The 24,258-nt window shown below is 35.8% G+C and overlaps 1 long non-coding RNA gene across 1 annotated transcript; it reads right to left on the bottom strand.

The window, feature by feature from the left end:
- Positions 1–2,440: 2,440 nt before the first annotated feature.
- LOC109171156 lies at positions 2,441–3,147 on the bottom strand. Its single transcript, XR_002052541.1, has 4 exons — positions 3,051–3,147; positions 2,883–2,950; positions 2,692–2,799; positions 2,441–2,598 (listed from the first exon to the last, which is right to left on the bottom strand). It is a non-coding gene; the product is annotated as an uncharacterized LOC109171156 (long non-coding RNA).
- Positions 3,148–24,258: the final 21,111 nt, after the last annotated feature.

Here is a 24,258-nt window from a genome sequence, read left to right as displayed (position 1 = left end):
CGAGTCCGCTCCTTGCCGAAGATAGAATGAGCCAACTCCACTTGACGATCCTCCGGGCAAACCACAGCTTCGAAGATCTTGTCAAACATCCGGATCCACTCGTCCAGCACTGCGGGATCCTCTTCACCGGCGAAGATCGGGGGACGGAGACTTGAAACTTAGCGCACTACGTCGCGATTCCCATTCTGAAGAGGGTGGTTGTTGTTGAGAAGGGCATTGCTCAGCTTCTGGGTGATCTGCGTCAGATGATGAAGCACTAGTACAGAAACAGTCATTCGCGTCCAAAGTTAAGGCTAATTCGCGTCCAAAGTAGCTGGGACGCAAATGTCGGGGACGCTGATTGTATAAACAACCAGCGTCCAAAGTAGCTTTGGACGCGCAAAATGATTATTCGTGAACTTTGGACGCAAAAAATGATAATTCGCGTCCAAAGTTCTTGAACTTTGGACGCGTATTGTGTTTATTTATTTTTTAAAAAATACTATACGCGTCCAAAGTTTCTGAACTTTGGACGCGTATAGTAAATAAAAAATTAAAAAAAAAACATTTTTTTTTATAAAACTACCAATATTTTCATGTACATCCCAGCATAACTACCAAATAATATATTTCAACATTAATCAAATATTTTCCTGTACATTCCAGCATAACTAACAAATAATATATTTCAACATTAATCAATTTAAGATGTACACTACACATCAATTCTATCAACTACAACACACCAATATAAAATTTCAATTCTAATAACATTTTACTACAAATAAACTACAAATTCTAAATGTTAACAATTAAAATAAACTATTAACCATACCATTTACAAATCAACAATACCCTCCTCTCCCCATTGTTTAATTTTATTAAAAACAATTTAAAATAAATAAATAAATAAACAAGTGCCTAGCAATTTTTTCAACATTGCATATTAGTGAAAGAACTGTTTTTGGTCCCAGGTAGGGGAGACATGAAGTATTCACAAACATAATCATAGAAGTACAAACCACTGAGGATGGTCATCCACAAAGCTAGCAAACTTTTTTGTTATTTTTCTTTTTGATACGTAAGTAGAGCCAGTCATTACTAGGGAGTACTTTGTTGTTTGCTTTTAATTGGTAACGTAAAAAATTGGATCACTACTCAATTTATATATACAATTCTGGTATAGGTGCAATGCTATCTTCTCTGTGTAGTTCCAATATTATCATAGACATCCTAGAAGGGGCAACTACAAGGACACAACTACAAATCAGAAAATTATATCATCAAACTAAGTAAGGATTCTCTGGAACTACTTTTGATTTCACAGAAATAGTTAGACTGGCAGAATTAATATGGTTTAGGAAATATCCTTAATTTAACAAGAGAACAGAATCACTATTAAAAGATTATCAGAGAAAGAGAAACCAGGGTAGATATCATCAAGATGGTACCATATCTTTCTTGAAATTCAGGTGTACTTTGTAAGAACTCTAGTCCTGGATGAGTTGCCAAAAGTTCTCGATCTAAGTACAGGTTTGAAGTCCTCCTACAGTAAAGTTGGTTGAAAGATATTATCATAATAAAGAGTGTTATAGTTCATCAGCTAAATATTTGAATTTGCATGCAAATTGTTTTCTTTGACAGTCACATTAACAGATCCTCTTTTTTTTTTTTTTTTTTTTTTTTTTTTTTTTTTTGTGTGTTAAGATATATTGAAGGCAAGAATGAGGCCTTGAGCCTTTCTAACAGAGATCCCAAGCAAATGCGAACCTGGTTGATGCAGAATATATATGAAAAACAACACAAATTTCATATTAACGTTCGATATTTCAATTAGCTTAAAACGAAGTAACACACTTACTTGTCTGTAAATATTATCCTCATCCAGCAGTTCTGCCATCCTCAAGTTTTTGCTACTGTTTAGTCTCAATTCTCTTACTACTTTCCTGTTTAAGCATGCAAAGCGATATGCCTTTGACAAATAGTGTTGTCATTTCTTTAGTTATACAAGTGTGAGGAATTTGGGAACGAAAGAAATGTGACATTAATATGCATTTTAACAACACTAAATCACGCTTGGAATGAAAGTAAAAGAAGAACCTGAATGCATTGATTCAATGCCTCCAATACCATCACTCGAAACTTTATGGTTGGTTCCTACAAGAAGAGTGCAAGCAATGGCATTTAAGTATATAATAGAAAACCATTCATGCATGGATTGCTGTTGGTACAATGGTTCAGAGCTTCAAGATCCATTCATGCATGGATTGCTGTTAAACGAAGACACGTATGGCCATGGCATCCAGCCAGTGCTTAACAATGCGACAGTTGATGATATGTTCCAACCAGAACTTAAGTTTGAGGATCAGATCACAGTCTCGGGATTTGCTGAGTTTTTCTCAGGAGGATTCAACGTAAGTAGCAACAATATAATGTATGATGAACTGTACCTTAGAAGAAATTTCAGGGAAGAATAACGAACTTCTAAGTTCTAATTACACTGTTAGAGATCAATAATGGAGACAATAAAACACGAAATCAATTATGTTCAAATTCAGAATATTGAAAGTCTGTAAGAAAAAAGGTCTAATTAATTAGCAGCTATTCTTCTGTATCTATCTGTACACATTCAAATGCAATAATTGGAGACCTTAAACTAGAGGCATATCTGATCTTTTGCATCGTTTCATTGAAGCATTATAAAAAAACAACCTTAAAAACCAGTCATTGGAATTCTTCCCTGTGAACAGAACTGCTCCACAGAAGAACAACAGCAACGACAACGAGTATAGTGACCGGTGTCCATTTCAGAGCAATAGTCTAATCAGAAAAGAAAAAATGTTAAACCTTAGCTTGAGCAGGGTTATGAACCTTAGTATCATCATCCATACATTCTCGCGTACCTCGAGCTTTTTAGACCCCCAGATTGGAGAATCACTCAGATTGGCTGCCATCATAGTCTCCAGCATATCTGGTAGCCGTGGTCAAAGTGAATTCCCACACTGGACATTATGAAACTGATGAAAACAGGAGCAAGAACATAAAGATTGAATAATGGTAATTATTCTCACCAAGCCTTCGCCTTCAGTTTACTATTTCTGGCAAGTCTTCTGCAATGACATCAAGATCTTTTTCACCAATTCCAGTTTTTAGCCTGGATATATTTGCCTGTGTCCTTGTATCAACATATTGCCTTCTGATATTACCAATGATGGTATTTACAAGGAAAAATGGTCAAATTCAGTGTTCTTTTCTGGCCTCCAACCACGATATCTCAGCATCAAGGAAAGGACCACAAGGAAGTAAACCAGTCTAGGTTGCCCGAAGGCCAATAAACTGCTCATGTTAGGAGTCAAACTTGTAACCTTGTAGTTACAAGTCAACAATAACAAGTCAACATTATCATTATCATATATGCATTATATGTACATGAAGACATCTAAGAGAAGACAGTAACAAATGTGATGATGTAGATACAAATAACAGTAAAGGAATAATAAGGGTGATGCCTAGATGATATCTAAACAGAATTGCTCCCAAACAAGCAACACCAACATATGGCAACACTGAACCTGATGATTTCCCTTTCCCTTTGAGGGGCGCAACTGCTTTAATGCCTCCTTCTGTTATTCAGGGCCATAGATTATAAGCAACTTTAACATTGACATGTTAAAAACAAAAATACAGTACTTTATTAACTCAAAAAGTTAAAGATCATCTTAGGAGCAATTTGGTAAGCCATTTGGAAAGTAAAGCAAAACAAGGGCACAAAACAATGTGCAAGGCTCTCACATCAAATCTAAACTAAAATAAATAATTAATAATAAAATTTCTAGAATATATTACAAATAAATAAAATTAAATTAAAAACTTTAAAAATAAAAAAATTCATATGTACCTTGCGGTCGACAATGCGGCAGGAGACCGGGGGCGACCTTGCGGGCGGCGTCGACGACGGGGACAGCGTGGACCGATTGCGGCGGCAGGGCTGGAGACCGTGGCGGAGGCGACACAGCGGCGGCGATGGAGAACGACGACACGAACGGTGGCGATGGAGAACGACTACACGAACGGTGGTGACCGATGGAGCTACGAGAAGCCGACGAGCGACAAGAAGATGGAGCGACGGTGGCTGTGGGGACGACAGAGAGATGGAGAGCTTTTTGGGGAAGAAGAGTCTATGGAGGGTGTGTATATTTGGGGAAGACGACGTTCAAAACCCTAATAAAAAAAAATAGAGGGCGTCCAAAGTATATGCCTTTTGGACGCCTATTAGTGTTCAACATACCAGGCTTTACATTGGGTGTCCAAAGTTACTCAACTTTCGACGCCCATTGTTTTATTTTTATTTTTTAAAAAAAAATTAATTATATAGTGCCATTTTAATTACAAAAATGCCACCGTCTCCCACATTTCGCGTCCAAAGTTTAAACTTTAGACGCGAATTATTCAATTTTATTGATGTTTTTTGTACTAGTGAAGGCTTTGAGCTAACTGATCACTGGTGACAGCTTCTGAAGACCTTGCACTACGTCTCGATGGTGCCATCCTCAACTTCTACAGCAACAGCGCGATAACGGGAGAGACTTAGGGCCCGCACCCTTACCTGGTGCCTTAACTACAGAGAACCAAAGCTAAAAGGAAAACAAAGCACAGAAAACACAATAGAAAATGACACAAGAACTCACAACCTCACCGTGCGTCCTAAAGTCCTAAGCCTAATACTTAGATTCTTAAGGTCACTTTAAGGTCTCAAACCACACTTAGCCACTTAGAAGTCTAGACTTAACCCTCCTAGGCTCAAACTTAGACTCAGATACCAACTGTAACACCCCCTTAAAAACATGCTATTTAAAAGCCTTAAACATGTAGAAAACTGAACTAAACAACAAACACAACGGAAGACTGAAAGATAGATAGATAGACATAATCCGGAACACGGGGTGTTATGCCACGTTCACCAAAAGGATGAACGCACCGGCAACATCTGCAATGTTTACATCTAAACCCATTGTCTCAAAGTTCTACATCTAAGCTGGCACACAGGCCAAAAAACGAAAGGGAGAAGCTATACTAGCAAGTACTAGACCGCGCACACGTCTAGACATCACCTGAAAAAACCCAATAAAACATGGGACGACGCCCGGTCAGCGAATAATGCTGGTAACCCACCAATACATGTGAAATATCATACATAGGTAAGATATAAGTTGTAAAGCCATTTTCGAAACGTAATACATAAGTATATAAGTGCAAACCCAGAGTAATCATCAACACAAGACTTAACACTCTCAACAAGAACATGGGAACACATCTCAAGACCGCAAGGACAACAACAACTCAAAAGGATAAAGACAAGACCAACGGCAACACATGCCTTTGTGACTACACACGTCACAAGAAAAGAACTCACAACAACGGCTACACAAGCCCTCGTGACATCACCCATCACGAGTTGATATGCCTTCCGTATGCCCGGTTCTAACCTTATGGCTACCCCCAACCTTATATCTAGTTCCAACCTTTACCTCCAGGACCCCTGTACACCAAGTCCAACCTTATTCCTCCGGGAATCGTCGTTCCCCCTCCAACAGTCCCTCCAACAAAACCACCAATTTCATAGTACACGAGGGTACCGTACACACACACGGCAACACATGCCTCCCATGAAATACGTGAACCTTACACAAAGGTCACAACTCCATAATCACGTCACGGCCACCACGAGGACCGCTGCAATACCTTGGCGACTAGTGTTTCATACCACTAATCGTGCAATCCAGGTAAAGCCACACACACATCAAACCTCAACAGGAATCAATCAACGGATCACAACGAAGGTATGAAACCATACTCAATCAAGGAATGGATCACAGTCCAACAACAACAACGATGAATAACACAAGTTATCATCAACCAATAGGAAGGTACAAACAACACACACGCTAGCATTTAAACACCGAACTAGCATGCTTATCAAACGGGTAAACCAAACGTAGTTCCCAAGAACACACAAGACTCATCACGGTTCAACGAAAGAAAATGTTGAACACTTAGCACGATTCATGACACCAAAACCTACATGGATTCCTACCATATAGTTCTAGACATACGAAACATCATAAAGACAATCAAATAGTTCCACAAAAGATCATCGGGAAGTCAAAAGACCAAATACCGAATCAAAAGGATCACGGGGAACAAATCCCCAAACAACAGCACCACACGTACCCGCGGGTAGGCCCACGGGTAGGCCTCTACCCGCGGGTACACCCCTGTACCACAAATAAATCCCTTCGGGGATTTTCAACTCCAAGCTCAAATTCAAGTCCAAAACATGCCAAATCTCACCAAATACAACAAAATGACTTTAATTAAAGGAAATGCCAAGCAATGGCACGAATGAACCCTAAACACAAGCTCTAGATATGCATTTTCTCAAGACAATGCATAAACACTCACATTTCATAGCAAAATACATGTAGAATCCAAGAAATATTCACATAGGTATGCAAAATAGATTTTGTAGAGCATGGGTTACCTCTTGTAGACTAAAGACTTCACTTTACACCTCAACAAGCTCCTCTCAAGGCTCACCTTCCAAACCCACTTCAAGAACACACCAAAAGATCATAAAGATCCTATCTTTAAGAAAAGACACCTTAGATAAAACCAAAAACACGAAATGAACTTAGATCTTACCCTTGAAACTTCAAAACTTCCGGTCTGGATGAAAAGGTTCGAAACAGGAACGGTAACAAAGGAGTGAGGTGTGTAGCTTTCACGGCTTAGCAAGTTTCTATCGCCGATTTGTGAAAGATTTTAGCACCATTGCTGCACCACTTATTGGTTTTCAATGGGGTGAAAAACAAGAGCTAGCTTTTAACATATTGAAAGAAAAATTAAGCTCTGCACCCATTCTTGCCTTGCCTACCTTTGAGGCAACTTTTGAATTGGATTGTGATGCTTCGAGAGTTAGAATTGGAGCTGTCTTAATGCAAGGTGGCAAGCCTATTGCATATTTCAGTGAAAAACTGAACGATGCTGCTCTTAATTACCCGACATATGACAAAGAGTTCTTTGCTCTTTTTAGAGCTTTGGAACACTTGGAACATTACTTAAGGCCTAAAGAGTTTGTAATCCATACTGACCATGAATCTTTGAAGTATCTTAAATGTCAAAGCAAACTCAATAGGCGCCATGCTAAATGGGTTGAATACAATAAATCTTTTCCATATGTTATTCAATATAAGCTTGGTAAAGATAAGGTAGTTGTTGATGCTTTGTCTCGTAGATACTCTCTATTGACAACTATGCATGCTTGATTTTTAGGATTTGAGCATTTAAAGGAGTTATATGCTACTGATTTTAGTTCTCAGGGATTTTATGTTGAATGTCAAAAGGGAGCTCATGGGAAATTCTATGTGCATGACGGTTTTTTGTTTAAAGAAAATAGATTGTGTATTCCTTATTGTTCTATGCGAGAACTCCTAATTAAGGAAGCCCATGGGGGAGGTTTGATGGGCCACTATGGCATTCATAAGACTTTAGATATTTTGCGTGAACACTTCTTCTGGCAAAAAATGAGAAAAGATGTAAATAAAATGTGTGATAGATGTATTATTTGTAAAAGGACCAAGTGTACAAGTCAACCGCATGGGTTATATCATCCTTTGCCTGTCGCTGAACATCCTTGGGTTGATTTATCCATGGACTTTGTTTTAGGACTATCGATAACCAAAAAAGGTCATGATTCAATTTTTGTGGTTGTTGATAGGTTTTCAAAGATGGCACATTTCATTCCTTGCCATAAATCTGATGATGCTAGTAGTGTTGCTACTTTATTTTTTAAAGAGATTGTCCGTTTGCATGGGATGCCTAATACCATTGTTTCTGATAGGGATGTAAAATTTTTGAGCTATTTCTGGAAAACTCGTTGGGGTAAGCTTGGAACTAAGTCGTTGTTTTCTACTACATGTCACCCGCAAACTGATGGACAAACTGAAGTTGTCAATAGAACTTTAGGAACTTTGCTTCGAGTTCTAATTAAAAAGAATTTGAAATGTTGGGAAGAATTGCTACCTATTGCTGAATTTGCTTATAACAGGCACACACACACAACACTACAGGTTTTTCCCCTTTTGAGGTGGTTTATGGGTTCAATCCCCTAACTCCTCTTGATTTGATGCCATATCCGGTGAAAGAGTACCGTAATTTAGATGGAGCTAATACAAATAGTATAATTGTTCTTATATTTTTTTTTTCAAAATATGTACATTTATGTTTTTTACCCATCACCTATCCACCCTCGAAACCATCATCATTTTATTAATAGATTTCCCATTATATTTATTACATTTATTACATAAACAGTTATTTAACATGATTTCTCATGGATAACTTAAATGCAATTAAGAATCCAGGGTCATGGTGATGTTTGGACTCTTATTGTATTCTAGTTCTTGTCTGTCTATAACTCTACACTTTGTATATACTCCCTATCTGTAATATTGTACAGTTTGATCATTCAATAATACAATCCTAATCATCTCACTCAGATTTTGAAGTATTGAACTCAGATTGACTAAATTTTCTTCAAAAGTGATTTTTTTTAAACAAAAAAAAAAAAAAAAAAAAAAAAAAAAAAAGATAACCCAAAAAATGGTTTGGCATTTGCAATATTGCATAAATTGTAATCTTGCAAATTTCTTTTCAATGGATCCGTTGCTTTATTTTTAATAAAAATTCATAAATGTCAAATGTGGCAAGAACTTCAATTTTGTTTTGTTTTGCTTTGTTTTTTTTTTTTTTGTTTTTTTTTAAAAATAATATATAACATGAAAGAAGATCCACGTATATATAAATGTAGATTAGAATTATATGGATGCAAGAAATAGTAAATTGTAAATGTAGTCATTTAACTGCACCTTTTTTTTTTGTGCCATTTAAGGTGTTTCAATGAAGTTCTTTTAAAAAAAAAATAATAATAAAAAATTTAAAGGCTCAATTCCACTGTTTGGCCACAATCAAGGGTTAAATTGACCCTTATCTCTTGAATATATTATAGCAAATATATTTTTATTTATTTTCTAATAGGGTTAATTGCATTTTTTCCTTAGATTTATAGGTGTTAGTCTATTTCTAATTCTTATTTTTAAAAACATCTTCCTTTGATCCTAGTATTATTGTGGCATGACCATTTTTTATCTTCCGTTAAAGAGAACGTTTTCCCATGCATGGTAGTTGAGGACGAGGACTTTGGTCCTGTTTGGTAACATAGTTAACTTATCAGCCAATTTTGGCTTGTTTAACTACTATTACTTGTTTGACTTAGTTGAACAGTTAATACGAGTGTTTGATTAATCAGTTTTTGGTAATAGTTTATTGCTCCAAAATGCTAAAATTCAAAAAGCTGTTCAAAATAGTTTTTTCGATAAACGTTTTGAGAAAATAAATTATATCTTTAAAGGTCATTTTTAATCTAATCAACTATCAGCTAATAGCTAATTTACCAAACATCTTTCTACAACCAGCTAAAGCTATCAGCTAGTCAAACCCGCTAACTCAATACATTAACAACTATTCTTGCCAAACACCCCCTATATCATCGTCATCTCATGGTGTTAAAAGACAAGGTTGAACCTTTGCCTCCCATGACTGTGGAAGACCATTCAACCATTCCTATGAGCTTTGTTTTGGTAAATTGTCCTAAATGCTTTTTAATTTTTTCTTAAGTTCAATATTTTCTTTGAAACGTTTTCTCTAATGGTTCGATTTGACCCTTTTTCTTTTATGCTTTCAATAATTATTGCCATCACTATATTTCATAAAAAAAATTTGTTAGAATTGTCCTCATAATTATCCTACCAACCAAAACTTACATGCCGCTAACCTCTAAACATCTTTGCAATCACGAGCTAAAAACACTAGATCTACCATTTACAACCCTAATTGTCTTTATTATACCTTAGAATTGCTCTTTACAACCCTCTCCACAACCTGTAATTACCACTGCCTTTATTATAGACCTTACCAAATCGGCTCTTCCAAGTAACAAAATCTCATTAGAGATTAAAAACGCCTTTACCATTAAGAGAATGAAAACAATGAAGAAAAAAGTGGAGAAAGCTAACTCCCTCAAATAAACAAAAGAACATCATTAAAAAGACGTTAACAATGAAGGAAATTACAATTATTTCTTTTTGAATTTTATAGTACTTAAGATATATATATATATATATATATATATATATATATATATATAATTAAATAAATTATGATTTTTATGAGTATAAGAGTAAAAAAATATTCAAATATTATGTAACTTAAAAGGAAACTCCCCAACCAGCTACAAAAAGTATATATAATTTTTTAAAAATATAAAATGTTAAATTTTTCATTTTTTAACCTACATTTCGTTACATTTGAATTTCTAGGTTGAATCCTTCATTTGTGATTAGTTTATAAAAACCTATCAATCTTATCTATTTCAGTCTCCATACCATAAACAAATGGAGATAAGACTGTTTTGAGTCCTCGAGAACTATTCGCTAACCCAGATTCTCCCAAAGAAGAAGAAGGGGGAGGGACGACAACCAAATCATCACCAAACTTCAATCCATAAATTGTTTTAGCCTTCATATCACACACAGTAGTTGGTAGCTAAACCAAAAAATGGTTTGGCATTTGCAAGATTGCATAAATTGTAATCTTGCAAATTTCTTTTCAATGGCTCCGTTACGTTATTTTGTAAAAAATTCATAAATGTCGAATGTGACAATAGAACATCAATTTTGTTGTTGTTGTTTTTTTTTTTAATAAATAATATATAACATGAAAAAGATCCACATACATATGAATGTAGATTGGAATTATATGGATGCAAGAAATAGTAAATTGTAAATGTAGTCATTTAACTGCACCTTTTTTTTTTCTTTTTTTTTTTCTTTTTTTTGTTTTTTGTGTGTGTGTGTGCCATTTAAGGTGTTTCAATGAAGTTTTTTTTAATTTTTTTTTTGAAAGCTCAATTCCACTATTTGGCCACAATCAAGGGTTAATTTGACCCTTATCTCTTCAATCCATCAATTGTTTTAGCCTACATATCACACATAGTAGTTGGTAGCAATGTTTTAAGCCCTTGATGGTCAGTCATCAATCTAACATCACCGGAAAAAGATGATGGGACAAGCACATCATTCTCATGGTTAACTATTTTCTTAGAGCGAAGGCCCTCGATTGCCGCCTTGGAGTTTTTCAAAAGCCATTCTAGGGTTAAACCCAGTCTTTGGTGGACAGGAAACTTCTTGAGTCCGAAGAATTGCTTAGAAAACTCAACAGGAAGTCGAATCCTCCTAGCTACCAAGATCTCTTCCACTTGATCGTTGGCCCCTAAAATTTGTAAAAGAACGTCCATTGGGTTTTCTACTCATTTTTCGTTTCTGTTGTTCCTCAATACTGATTCGATCAGATTCGTGAGAGATGTTTCTTTCATAAATTTTGAAAAACTGCAATTTTTCTTATAATTATTTTTTCATAATATATACATTTATGTTCTACCTGCAACCTACCACCTTGAAAAACATCATCATTTAATTAATGGGATTTATAAATTTGCAATTTATTTCTATTTAAGACATTTAATATTTAACCTTTATTAGAGATATAATCTTACATGAACAATTTGAATTCAATTAAGAATCTTGGGCCACATGATCTCTGTTCAAATTTACTAAATTTGGTTCAAAATAAAAATCATATCATTCGTAGGGTATAATTCTTTCTTAGAGTAAAGGGCATCCATAACTACATTGGAGTTCTTTAAAAGCCATTTGAGTGTTAAGTTTGTCCTTTGGTGGTCGAGCAATTTCTTCAGTTCAAAGAATTTTTTTAACACACTTAACAGTGATTCAGATTATCGTATTACGATCTTATCCGCTTGATCATCTGCTCTTTGAATTATTACAAGTATGTTGTTTGTTTTTTCAACTCATATTTGATTTCTTTTATTTCTCATTATAGATTCAATTTTGCACTGATATAGCACGTTTGATGCACACAGCACATAATGAATTTTAGAGGAAAAAGAATCATATATATTTCATAGGCAAAGGAATATGACATAATATATCTTGTGTGTGATTGTGGTTTAATAAGAAATCTAGTATCTAATTTTTTTTAAACAATGACACATTAATGGGTGACTAATAGAGATTGATAGTTTTTCAAAATAATAATAATAATAATAATAATAATAATAATAATAATAATAATAATAATAATAATAATAGTGAACGATAATTGTTGAGTTCTCTATCTTTCTAAAAATGAATAGATTCGGACTAAATTTACAAGTTTAAAAGAATTGATAGTATATTTTTTTTGAATGCCACTAGCTCTATTACAATGTAGTATCTGTTCATATACTTTTTCAACCTACTGAAACACAAAGAGCTAATAACGCTTCCACAGAGGCTCAAACTCACAACCTTCCAAATAGAAGTCCAACCCAGATACCATTGGACTACATAGTCCTGGTGATAGTCAAATAGTATAATTGTTCTTATATTTTTTTTTTCAAAATACGTACATTTATGTTTTACCCACCACCTACCCAACCTCGAAACCATCATTTTATTAATAGATTTCTCATTATATTTATGACATTTATTTCTTAAACAATTATTTGACATGATCTCTCATGGATAATTTAAATCCAATTAAAAATCCAGGGTCATGTGATCTCACTCTGATTTTGAAGATTTTGAATTCAGATTGACTAAATTTTCTTCAAAAGTCAAATGTTTAAAAAAAAAAATTAAACCGAAAATGATTTGGCATTTGCAAGATTGCATTAATTGTAATCTTGCAAATTTCTTTTCAATGGCTCTGTTGCTTTATTTTTGAAAAAAATTCATAAATGTCGAATGTGACAACAACTTCAATTTTGTTGTTGTTGTTGTAGTATTTTTTGTTTTTTGTTTTTTTTTAAAAAAATAATATATAACATGAATGAAAATCCACTTATGATTGTAGATTGGAATTTATATGGATGCAAGAAATAGTAAATAGTAAATGTAGTCAATTTTTTTTTTCTTTTTTGGAACTGAAAAGAGGGTTCAAACCCAGGTAAAACAAACAAACTTGGACGCTCCATTGCTATGACGTGCACCGACCCTATCCTCCCAGAGAAGGTCTTCAACAAACGGCGGTTGGCACTCAAGGAGCTGCATGCCCAGGCCATGCGCCAAAGTAGCCGACGCAAGCTTGTCCGCAGTTCTGTTACAATCCCTTTTTACATGTTTGAACTCAATTTCTTGGAAATTGCCAATCTCCTTGACGCAGAGGTGCACAATGTTGCTTCCAGTCCCAACTCTGCGGGTTGTCTTCACACAATTAATTTTACTAAGAGAGTCGCTCTCCACCATAATCCTCCCAGCTCCCGGCTTTGCCGCCATCCTCATCCCCACAAGCACTGCCCAGGGTTCAGCTTCATCGATCGAGTAGGAGCCTATGTTGCGCGTAAACCCTTCAATCCACCGCCCTAGATGTTCCCGAAGCACTCCCCCACAACCAGCCTTATTGCTCGCCGCCTTAAAACAGCCATCGACGTTAAGCTTCCACCACAACTGGTCATAGAGGTGAAAGTTGGAAAGAATGAGTAGGGATCAAGTCTGACTAGCGGCAATGTAGTCATTTAATTGCACTTTTTTTTTTTGTCAGTTTAAGGTGTTTCAATGAGGTTTTTTTAAATTTTTTTTTTATAGGTTTAAAGGCTCAATTCCACTATTTCGCCACAATCAAGGGTTAATTTGACCCTTATCTCTTGAATATATTATAGCAAATATATTTTTATTAAGAGTTAATACCCAAAATCGTCCTCGACTATAGTGATTTTTCTCAATTTCGTCCTAAACGACTTTGGTGACCTAATATCGTCCCAGACTTTTGTGTTTCGCTCAATTTAGTCCCAGACTTTTGTGATTTTGCTCAATTTAGTTCCCCATTTGTAATTCTGTCCATTTGGTGTTAAATAAATAGACAATTCAGTAATTTTAATATTAACATCTCTTTACTTATAGACATGTGAACTGCGAAATTCTTTTTTTATTTTTTACGAATTACTCCCATAATTACTCATAAAACTGCGAATATAAAATTTGATTTGCAGGTCCGGGAGTAATTCTGGGTGTAATTCGTACAAGAAAGAGGAATTTCGCACTTCACAAGTTGAAAGTAAAGAGAGATCAATATTGACATTACTGAATTGTCCCTTTATTTAACACCAATTTGACGAAATAACAAATGAAGGACTAAATTGAGCGAAACTCAAAAGTCTGGGACGATATTAGGTCACCAAAGTTGTTTAGGACGAAATTGAGAAAAATCACTATAGTCGAGGACAATTTTGGGTATTAACTCTTTTTATTAATTTTCTAATGAGTTAATACCCAAAATCGTCCTCGACAATAGTGGTTTTTCTCAATTTCGTCCTAAACGACTTTGGTGACCTAATATCGTCCCAGACTTTTGTGTTTCGCTCAATTTTGTCCTCCATTTGTTATTCCGTCAAATTGGTGTTAAATTTAGGGACAATTCAGTAATGTCAATATTGATCTCTCTTTACTTTCAACTTGTGAAGTGCGAAATTCCTCTTTCTTGTACGAATTACACTTACACCCAGAATTACTCCCGGACCTGCAAATCAAATTTTATATTCGCAGTTTTAGGAGTAATTCTGGGAGTAATTCGTAAAAAAAAAAAGGGATTTCGCAGTTCACATGTCTATGAGTAAAGAGATGCCGATATTAAAATTACTGAATTGTCTATTTATTTAACACCAAATGGACAGAATAACAAATGAAGGACTAAATTGAGCAAAAACACAAAAGTATGGGACTAAATTGAGCGAAACATAAAAGTCTGGGACGATATTAGGTCACCAAAGTCGTTTAGGACGAAATTGAGAAAAACCACTATAGTCGAGGACGATTTTGGGTATTAACTCATTTTCTAATAGAGTTAATTTCATTTTTGGGGAATCAACGATTTGGTCCCTCAATTGTTGGTCAACTGTCATTGTTATCCCTCAGTTCCAATTTCACCTAATTTGGTCCTCTAATTTATTTAATGTTGGTCAAATAACTCCTTCCGACACTGTTATGACAGGAAGCCAATGATAACTTAGATTTAGCGTGGGCATTTTGGTCATTTCTGGTCTTCATCCCTCTTATAACCCCTCGGTGATCAAATATAACTCCAGAGAGTTGTTGTGTAGGCGATTCTTCTGGTTGTTGTGGGTTTAGTCGAGAACTCCCCGACCACTTCAACCCGGTTGCTTCCTAGCTCCATCATTGGGTTAGTCTGCCATGGCATACAGTACTTGGTATCTCACTGCCCAAACCTTTCTGCTGTTCTCTATAAATTAGCAAACAAATTAGCAGGCAACAACCCATACAACATATTGTTCTCTATAACCAATCTCCGCAAGCTCCTTAAGCCGCTTAAATCTGGGGCACATTCCCAGACAGAGAATTGAAGCTGAGATCAAGGTCAGTCAGACTAGAAAGATCACCAAGTTGGGGAGCTATTGAAGAAGAAGAATATTCCCAGACAAATTCAAGAATTTCAACCTTGATAAAGTCCCAATGCCTAGAGGAATAGACCCAAACAAGGAATTCACAGACAAGTCAAGCAAAGTCAGGCTCCCAAGAGACACAAACGACTGAGGAGACGAGCCATTAAGCGCATTATGTGAAAGGTTAAGAATAGAAAGGCTGGATAATTGACCCAAACTTGAAGGAACCACCCCAGTAAGATCAAGAACTTGAAGAGAAGGCATCCTATGGCCAAACCACCCCGTGATGGAGCCAGGAAGCATGAAAAGGAGGCATTGAAATATGTCAAGCAAGTAAAATTCTAGAGAGCATCCACGGAGAATCGAGGGTTTTGACTTCCAATTCGGGTGAGCTTAAACCCGGAGATGTTGATCCCAACCACTCTACCATTCGTACAATTCAGCCCATCTCATCCCGACCAAGGTTCAGCCTTTATAGGCCACTCTTTGGCCCTCAGCCCTAAAGTTGATCTCAATTGCAGCAAAGACAATCTCTCCGCCCTTGAATTCAACAACGATTCAAATGTAGAGTCAACTAGCAACAAAAACACCAATACCGCCAAACACGGCGCCGGATTATTAGTTCCTAGCCGCCGGATTAGAGAGTCCTAGCCGGGCTTCCTGCTCCAGCTGGCGACCTCAAGATTCGAAAGTTGACAAGCGATGACCACTAGAAGAAGAAGAACCAACGATGAACCAAATCCCGCCATTAAAGAGATCGAACAGGCTAGCTAGAAAGGAAGAAGAGAGCTGAACACAAGAAATGACCAAAATACCCATGCTAAATCGGAGTCCTCACCAGCTTCTGGACAGAAAAATGCCAGAGGGAGTTATTTGACAAACTTGGAATTAATTAGAGGACCAAATTATTTGAAATTGAAAGTGAGGGACTAAATTGATAGTTTGTCAACAATTGAGGGATCGAATCGTTGATTCCCCTTTCATTTTTTGTCTTAGATTTATAAGTGTCAGTCCATTTTTAATCATTATTTTTAAAAACATCCTCCTTCGATCCTAATATTATTGTGGCATGACCATTTTTTGTCATCCGTTCACAAAACTATTTAAATGAAGTTAAGTGCAACGACATTTCGGTTTATTCAGTTCTAAGTGTTAATTTATTTTCCTCTTTTGATCCTAGATTTATATGCATCATTCCACTTTTAGTCCTTTTTTATTTTCTCAGAACATCCTCGTTGATCCTAACAATATTGTGGCATGATCATTTTTGTCATACGTCAACAAATATGTTTAAAAGGCATTAAAATTGATATTATTAACCACTCAAAATCCTCAATTTTTCTTCTTGGTAATAGAACAATAGAAAGGTTCTACGTCCTCCAAAAATATCATATACACTAATCATACATTCATTGATAGCATAAATAATTCAAAATTCATTCATAACATAATGGAGCAAAAACTGTACCAATACTTAAGTCTATTGCAAAACCAAAAAAGGCAATTGAAAAACCCAGAAGTCGACTTCATGACAAACCTTAAGTCTAGTACATAAGTCTACTTCATAAAAATCCAGCAACACCTCTGAAGCCCCACAGTCCCCCACCATAAGAATAGACTACTTTAATATGTTTTTGAAGTAGACTTGTGGATTATATTATTGTGATGTAATCATGTGGATTTTTAAGAAGTGTCATGCACTAATCATGTGGATTTTTATGAAGTGTCATGCACTAAACACCTTTTTGGGTTTTGTAATAGACATATGAATAGGTAGCAGTTTTTGCTCCATTATAATATGAATGAATTATGGATTATTTATGCTTGTAGGAAAATGAAGCAAGTCGATTTAACACAAAAATAATATATATATATATATATATATATAGATTTTATCAAGACTATGTGGTCTAATGGTACCCGGGTTGGATCTTCATTTGGAAGGTTACGAATTATGGATAAATGTTATACCCCTCATTTATGTCCGCTTTTTTCGTTAAGTTTTATGATACATTATGCTATAAATGTTGTACTATACAATATTTTGGACAAACATACCCCTACAATTATAACTTCCGTTATCTTTTCCACTATTGCTTCCATGCACATGCATCCACCATATATTTTCTTATTTTCAATAATAATAATATACACATTATATATTGGGGTTATATGTTAGTTATTTTTTAAAATATAAACATTAAATTTATAGAAATGTTTTACATTATTATTATTATTATTATTATTATTATTATTATTATTATTATTATTATTATTATTATTATTATTATTATTATTTACAATAATTTAAATATTTAAAATCTAAATAAATTTAAAATTTTAATATAAAATATTAATATTGGACACTTATTTTTTGCGCATCGCGTATAAGAAATACTAGTGTGTGTGTGTGTGTGTATATATATATATATATATATATATATATATATATATATATATATATATATATATAACAACCAAAATGGAATTTATAATCCTCCAGATTATAATATAGGATTTATTGCTTAGAGCAAAATCCCAAAAACCGAAAGGGGAGAATATCGAAGATGAAGGAAAGGTGGTTAGTACGAGTCGAGCGTAACACTCTTTCCTTAAAATCTTATTTGCTACCGCCTAAAAGTGCGTAACACTCTTTCCTTAAAATCTTATTTGCTACCGCCTAAAAGTATTAAGAAAGATATAACCTCGCTCGTCAGAAAACCTCTATACTATACAATTCAATAAATCTTAGAAAGGCTCTTGTATAAATAGTGGTGCAAACCCACTTCCCAAACCAATGTGGGACAAAAGCTTCATCCAAGCTTTTCCCTTCATTTTTCCAACACAAATGGGTCTACTTTGAGAATCAATTTCTCATTCACCCATTATCCGTTTTGAGCGTACAATATATCAATCTCTTCGTCTCACTACGATGAAGCCGAATCCACTTTGACCCGACCCAAATCGGAGGTGGACCCCACTAATAATTGTATCACAAAATAGCAACTTAAAAGGTCATTTTAATGTTATTTTTTTCAACAATCCCCCACATGAATGAAAAATTGATTTTCAGGGTATTTTGAAATCTAAAACAACTGTGTTTAACGGTCGATCCCTACATAGGATAGGTAGGGGTTACCGTACCCTTTGAACCTTCCCTTGTGAAGATATGTTTACTCTACTGGCTGTACGGTAGAACGCGATGTCTTTGAACTGACTGCGGTTTGTATAGACGATGACATATCTCACACAAGAACCTCCCAACCATGCTCTGTTCTCATGACTATGCCCGTTTTGGTCGTGGTTCACCGTTTCTGGTTCTGCAAGAGTTTCTAAAGAATTGAGCCCATCAATTCTCCTTTAAAGCGACCCTCACTTCTCTCTCACATAGGTGATTCTTTTCCGAGTATCCCGCATACTCACACATGTCAACCGACATTCGAATCATTAAAGCATCAATGTGATAACCTCGTGCGGGAGTCACTGTTCTAACAAGGAGTGGTAGGGAGTCCGAGACCCCCATAGTGACACGCTTTATTCCATAATTTAGTTGTTCCATTGAACCTAGGTGCCAGCTAGGTTGGGTGTCCACTATAGAATTTTTATTCCAAGGGCTTTAGAACCATTCCTCGTTTCAACTTCTCAATAACCATTTGCTTACCCTCAGGTTAGCGAGTTAGCGGCCGCTACGTTATCTTTTGACATCACTAGTCAACAGAAACAACACCTGTTGTGAGAAATTGTTTAATGGTATTATGTCTACGACTTATAAGTCTAGACTTACCATTGCACATCTAACTCTATACTTAACCAATTTGTCTTGACTATCGCAATGCACACAAATTGGAGGTATGAGTATTTCCAAATAGGAATATCATCGAAAAAATGGCATAGCCATTCACCCTATTCACGACACATATCTAAGGCAATCAACTTAGATTCCATCATGGATCTTAGCTATCACAGATTGTTTCGAGAATTTCCATACGACCAACTGCACTAGCCTACGTAAACACGTAGCCTTTAATGGACATAGCGTCCTTTGATATCCGATTAACGTGTGATACTTTCCAAGTACAGATAGATATCTCACGTAGTGCAGTCCAAAGTCATGAGTATACCTTAAGTATCTCATAACTCTCACTATTGCCTTCTAGTGCGTATCACTAGGGTTACTTGTACGTCTACCGAGTTTGTTAACCGCAAAGGCAATATCCGGCCTAGTACGACTCATTAGATACAAATAAACTACCAATAATCTAAATGTATTCTCCTTGAGAGATATAGTCTCTGTGATTTTTGGATAGTTGTACGTTAGTATATAACGGTGTGTTAGGAACTGTGTAATTAGATTTTGATGATACCAAACTACTTAGGGATTTAGACCCCTCTTTTTGATCTCGTTGTTTAGAATCTTTCGGGTAGAACGAATCATCCCCTAAGACGTGTTTACTCATGAAATGTTTCGTGTTTAGTTGAGTACCTACATGAATCAATGAATCTTCAGTTAGCCATCTTCAAGATCAAAAGAAGAGAAGATCAAGAGAAGACCGAAAGTAGGTCAGGCCGAGAGATTCATACAGATAGAAACCTGGAAGGGTCTATATCTTGTGTAATTAACAAATGACAAAGAAAGTTCATTTGAGATGTTACGACAACAAATGTTAAGGACAATCATTCATTACCAGAACCCGAGACTATGAGTTAATGTCTGACTCAAATGGACAAGCCTTACATGCTCCTAGAAGCAAAAATGTTCAAGTCTCAATGCTGGGAAATCATCCTAGACAAATAGTGTCCTAGGAATGAAGTTTTGAATCCCAAGGAGCATTAAATGTTTGGTACTTTTTGACAGTACTAAAAGACAAAAAGGTAGGTCACCTTTTTGAAGCCAACGGCTACATAGTACAAGCCGCATTAAAGACTCCTTACCCAGCAGATATTACACACTAGTTATTAGGTTTTGAAATCTCATCTTCCTCCAACGGATGGATTTTTCTAAGACACAGAGAAACCAAAACTCTTAACTAGATTGTTAGAGAATGGTACGCAGCGGAAATAAATAAAGATAAAGTGTGTGTGATATTGTGTCAAGTATATCTCCTGTGAAGCAAGTAAAGAGCAGTAAGTAAAGAAAGTAGTAAAGAACACAAGACAATTATAGTGGTTCGGAGGAGGTGGTGTAATCCTCCTACTCCACTTGCTCTTATCTCCAAGAGCAATTCACTATATCCACCACTTCTTGGTTCCAAGATACAATGAATTCCATGATCTAGTGCTTTGATCACTAAGCCCGCACTAATCACGCCCAGTGACACCACACTGCTGCTTCAGGTTTCACGTCGCCGCGCTACTATCCTAGGATTTCACGACTCCGCGTTACTTTCCCCCCCGTCTTCCACACTCCGGTAGAAACGTACCCCGTGATCTAGTGTTTTGATCACAAAGCCCGCACTAATCACGCCCAGTGCCTCCAACACTGCTGCTTCGGATCTCACAGCTCCGTGTGACAATCCAGGATTTCACAGCTCCGTGCTACTTTCCTCCCTTCGACACTCCCGTAGGAATATCACTTGTTCAGGGACAAGTTTTCTTATTGCTTTCCAACTTCTGAGACTCTGTAGATGATCTTCAATATGATGCAGGTCTCTTGTTGATGAAGATTAAACACTCTTGAGTGATTTCTCGTGATAGCTTTGTATCTCTGAGTGTTTTTCTCTCTTTGAATGTATCAAGTAAAGCACTTGATTTTTATGCTCTGTTTAGCTATGCTTTTAGAACTCTCAGTATATTTCTCTTTGAAGCTCTCTGAGTTCTTTTTCTTTTCTCTCACTTGAAGATTTCTTTTGGTATGCTCTGTACCAAATGAGACTTTTTGCTCTATATATTATTGCTCTTTTGCTCGTTTGTTTCCATTTGTGCTCTTGTTCTTCAAGTCTTCATATCTTCATCATTTTATAGCTGGTAATGAGAATCCGCCCGTTGGAAAGAGACGATCTCATTTTTGAATTCTTGTATCTTTTTGTCAGAGATCTTATCTTATCTTCTGGCAAAGTTTCAGAAAAGATAAGCTAGCCGTTTGTAGAGATTCAACTTCATGCAAATGAGTTCCCAAACATCATCTGAAATTCCTCTGGTGTTCTCACGTTTCTTGGGAATATCTGGGCTTCTCTGATCAGCTTTGAAGTGGTTCTTTTTTCTTTGGGATTTAAATTCTTCAAAAATATTCTTCAATTTAATCTCATACTGGTTAGACTAGTATTTTTCCTCTGAGAATATTTTTCACTGTAATTTTTTCTTCATCTTCTTCATTCTCACGTCTGGGTATTCTCAGACTTAAAAATAGCTTTGAACTTCCTCCCAATTTGAATTTCTTCATTGTAATTGACACCCAATTGCAATGCTTCCCAACGTCTTCTTTTAATCGGTCCCCAATTTGAAATTTCTCCATTGTAATTGACACCCAATTGCAATGCTTCCCAACGTCTTCTTTTAATCGGTCCCTAATTTGAAATTGCATCCCATACTACAACTTGAATTGGCTCCCAATTTCAATTTTACATTGGCTCCCAATTTGAATTGATTCACATATTTCAATTTTACATTGGCCTATTTCAATTTTACATTGGCTCCCATGTGAAATCAGCTCCCAATTCCTTTGAATTGGCTCCCAAGTGCACCAAGCATCTTCCAACTCATCCGTACGATTTATTAGTTACATCTCCAATCATCTTTTATGTACTCCTTTCTTTCCATAGATGCTTGATCTCCAAGTCAAATTCATGCAATCTTCCAATCTTAATTTTCTTTCACGAAAATTCTTCTGGGATATCTTTTTGAGTAGTAGCGACGTGAATTTCATGTTATTCATCTTCTTCTTCAATTTGTCATTTTCACCAGACAAATTCTTGATTTTAGGCTTTATATCTTCTTCTATTTTCATGCATCTTCCTCTGTTTTTCTCTTTTGCAACATAAGTAATTTCCCGGTCATGGTTTAAGACTCTACTAGACCTATAAAATAAAATTGGGGGTTCTACAAATACATATTTGGCATATCAAAACCATTACACTTTATTCCTAACATGCTGGCCATCACTGCATTGTTAACAAAAGCTTGCAAAATTTCTCAAAGCTACAAGTTATTTGCGACCAGTGTGTGTTTGTGAAGATTCTTTTAAAGATAATCTAGCTCTCAAAATCTTCACATCATCGAGAAATCTTGCACAAGTCTATACGAAGATCAAGCTTCATCAAGTCAAGATTTCAAGTTGGAGATATCATCAATCCTTTCCAACAACACTCAGCGCTGTAGAAGTTGATAGAGGCGGAGTAAACTTGGAGGAGTTGAAAAACCTGAGCAAGTTCTTGTCAGGCTTAGTGATCAAGGAAGCAAGCTTGCCTTAGTTTTTACTAAAGAGTGATAGTGCAAACCCTTTCACGAGTTGTGAAAGAAGAGTGGAGACACCCCGAAAATTATTCTAATTCCTGAATTAACTCCTATAATTATTTTTCTAAGGAGGGAATTATTCTTTCATTAAAGCCCAATCTTTTTCTTAAATATTCCTAGCATAAAATTATTCTAAGCCCAATTTCCTAGTTTTATAAATATATATATCTATATGGATCTTTCTAAGTCTTAATAAAGTGGGCCTAGTTCTATAATATATAGTATATGATATATTTCTCTTACATTTCCATAATCACATTCTAATTCCCTTATTCTTATAAAGCTAGCCTATCTACACTTATGGCCCAAATATTCATCTTATAACCTAATGTATATACACTGCAAAAGTGCGAATGCAGACACATCTTTCAGCAATTCATGATGAGATGTGGGATGTGATCACTGATGGTCCAATCGTTGTTATGACAGTAAATCCACATGTAGCAGCTCAAGGTGCAGATGTTGATCAGATGATCCCGAAACCAAAATCTTAACTTGTTCAAGATGAAAGAACATGAGCGAATCTTGACAATATTGCAAGGGATATTCTGTATAAATCTTTGGATGAGTCATTGTTTCCAAGAGTAAGGAAATGTAAGACTGAAAAGGAGATTTGAGACACTCTCATGAACTTAGGCAAAGGAGATGAGCAAGAGAAAGAAAATAAGCTCACTATTCCTATGAAGCGGTTCGAGGACTTCAGGATGAACCCAAATGAGACAATAACTCAGATGGAGTTTCGATTCACTAAGCTGCTAAGCGAAATCTCTGATTTAGGGAAGGAACCAACCAAGAAAGAGATCAACCAGAAGATCTTGCATGGACTCCCAAAATCATGGGAAATGAAGGTGACAGCTATGAGAAATCACCGAGACTTAAAGATTGTTCAAACCACACAAATTTTCAGCGATCTAAAAGCCTACGAGTTTGAGCATGAACCCAAGAGCACTGAAGAGCTAGAAACAAGAAATATTTCTCTGTTTGCAAATCAGCAACCATCCACAACTAGCAGGTCAAACTCTAAGCCCTCTGAATTTTTATCTGACGAACAATTTGCTTTGTTTGTGAGAAAAAGCAAATAACCATGATACAATCATTAACAATAACGAAACAGATAACCAAGACATAGTTTCAGATAATAAACCATAATGAGAATCTAACACGAAACTAGATCTGAGTCTGACGATCACAAATAGGAAACTATTTCTTTCCTTTTCCTTTCATGTTCTTGCTAAGCCCTGCCTTTTCAAGTGATT

Source organism: Ipomoea nil, unplaced genomic scaffold, assembly GCF_001879475.1.
Source record: "Ipomoea nil cultivar Tokyo-kokei standard unplaced genomic scaffold, Asagao_1.1 scaffold3399, whole genome shotgun sequence".
Lineage (NCBI taxonomy): Eukaryota > Viridiplantae > Streptophyta > Magnoliopsida > Solanales > Convolvulaceae > Ipomoea > Ipomoea nil.
The sequence above is the reverse complement of the archived record's forward strand: the minus strand, read 5'-3'. Positions and strand labels throughout refer to the sequence as shown.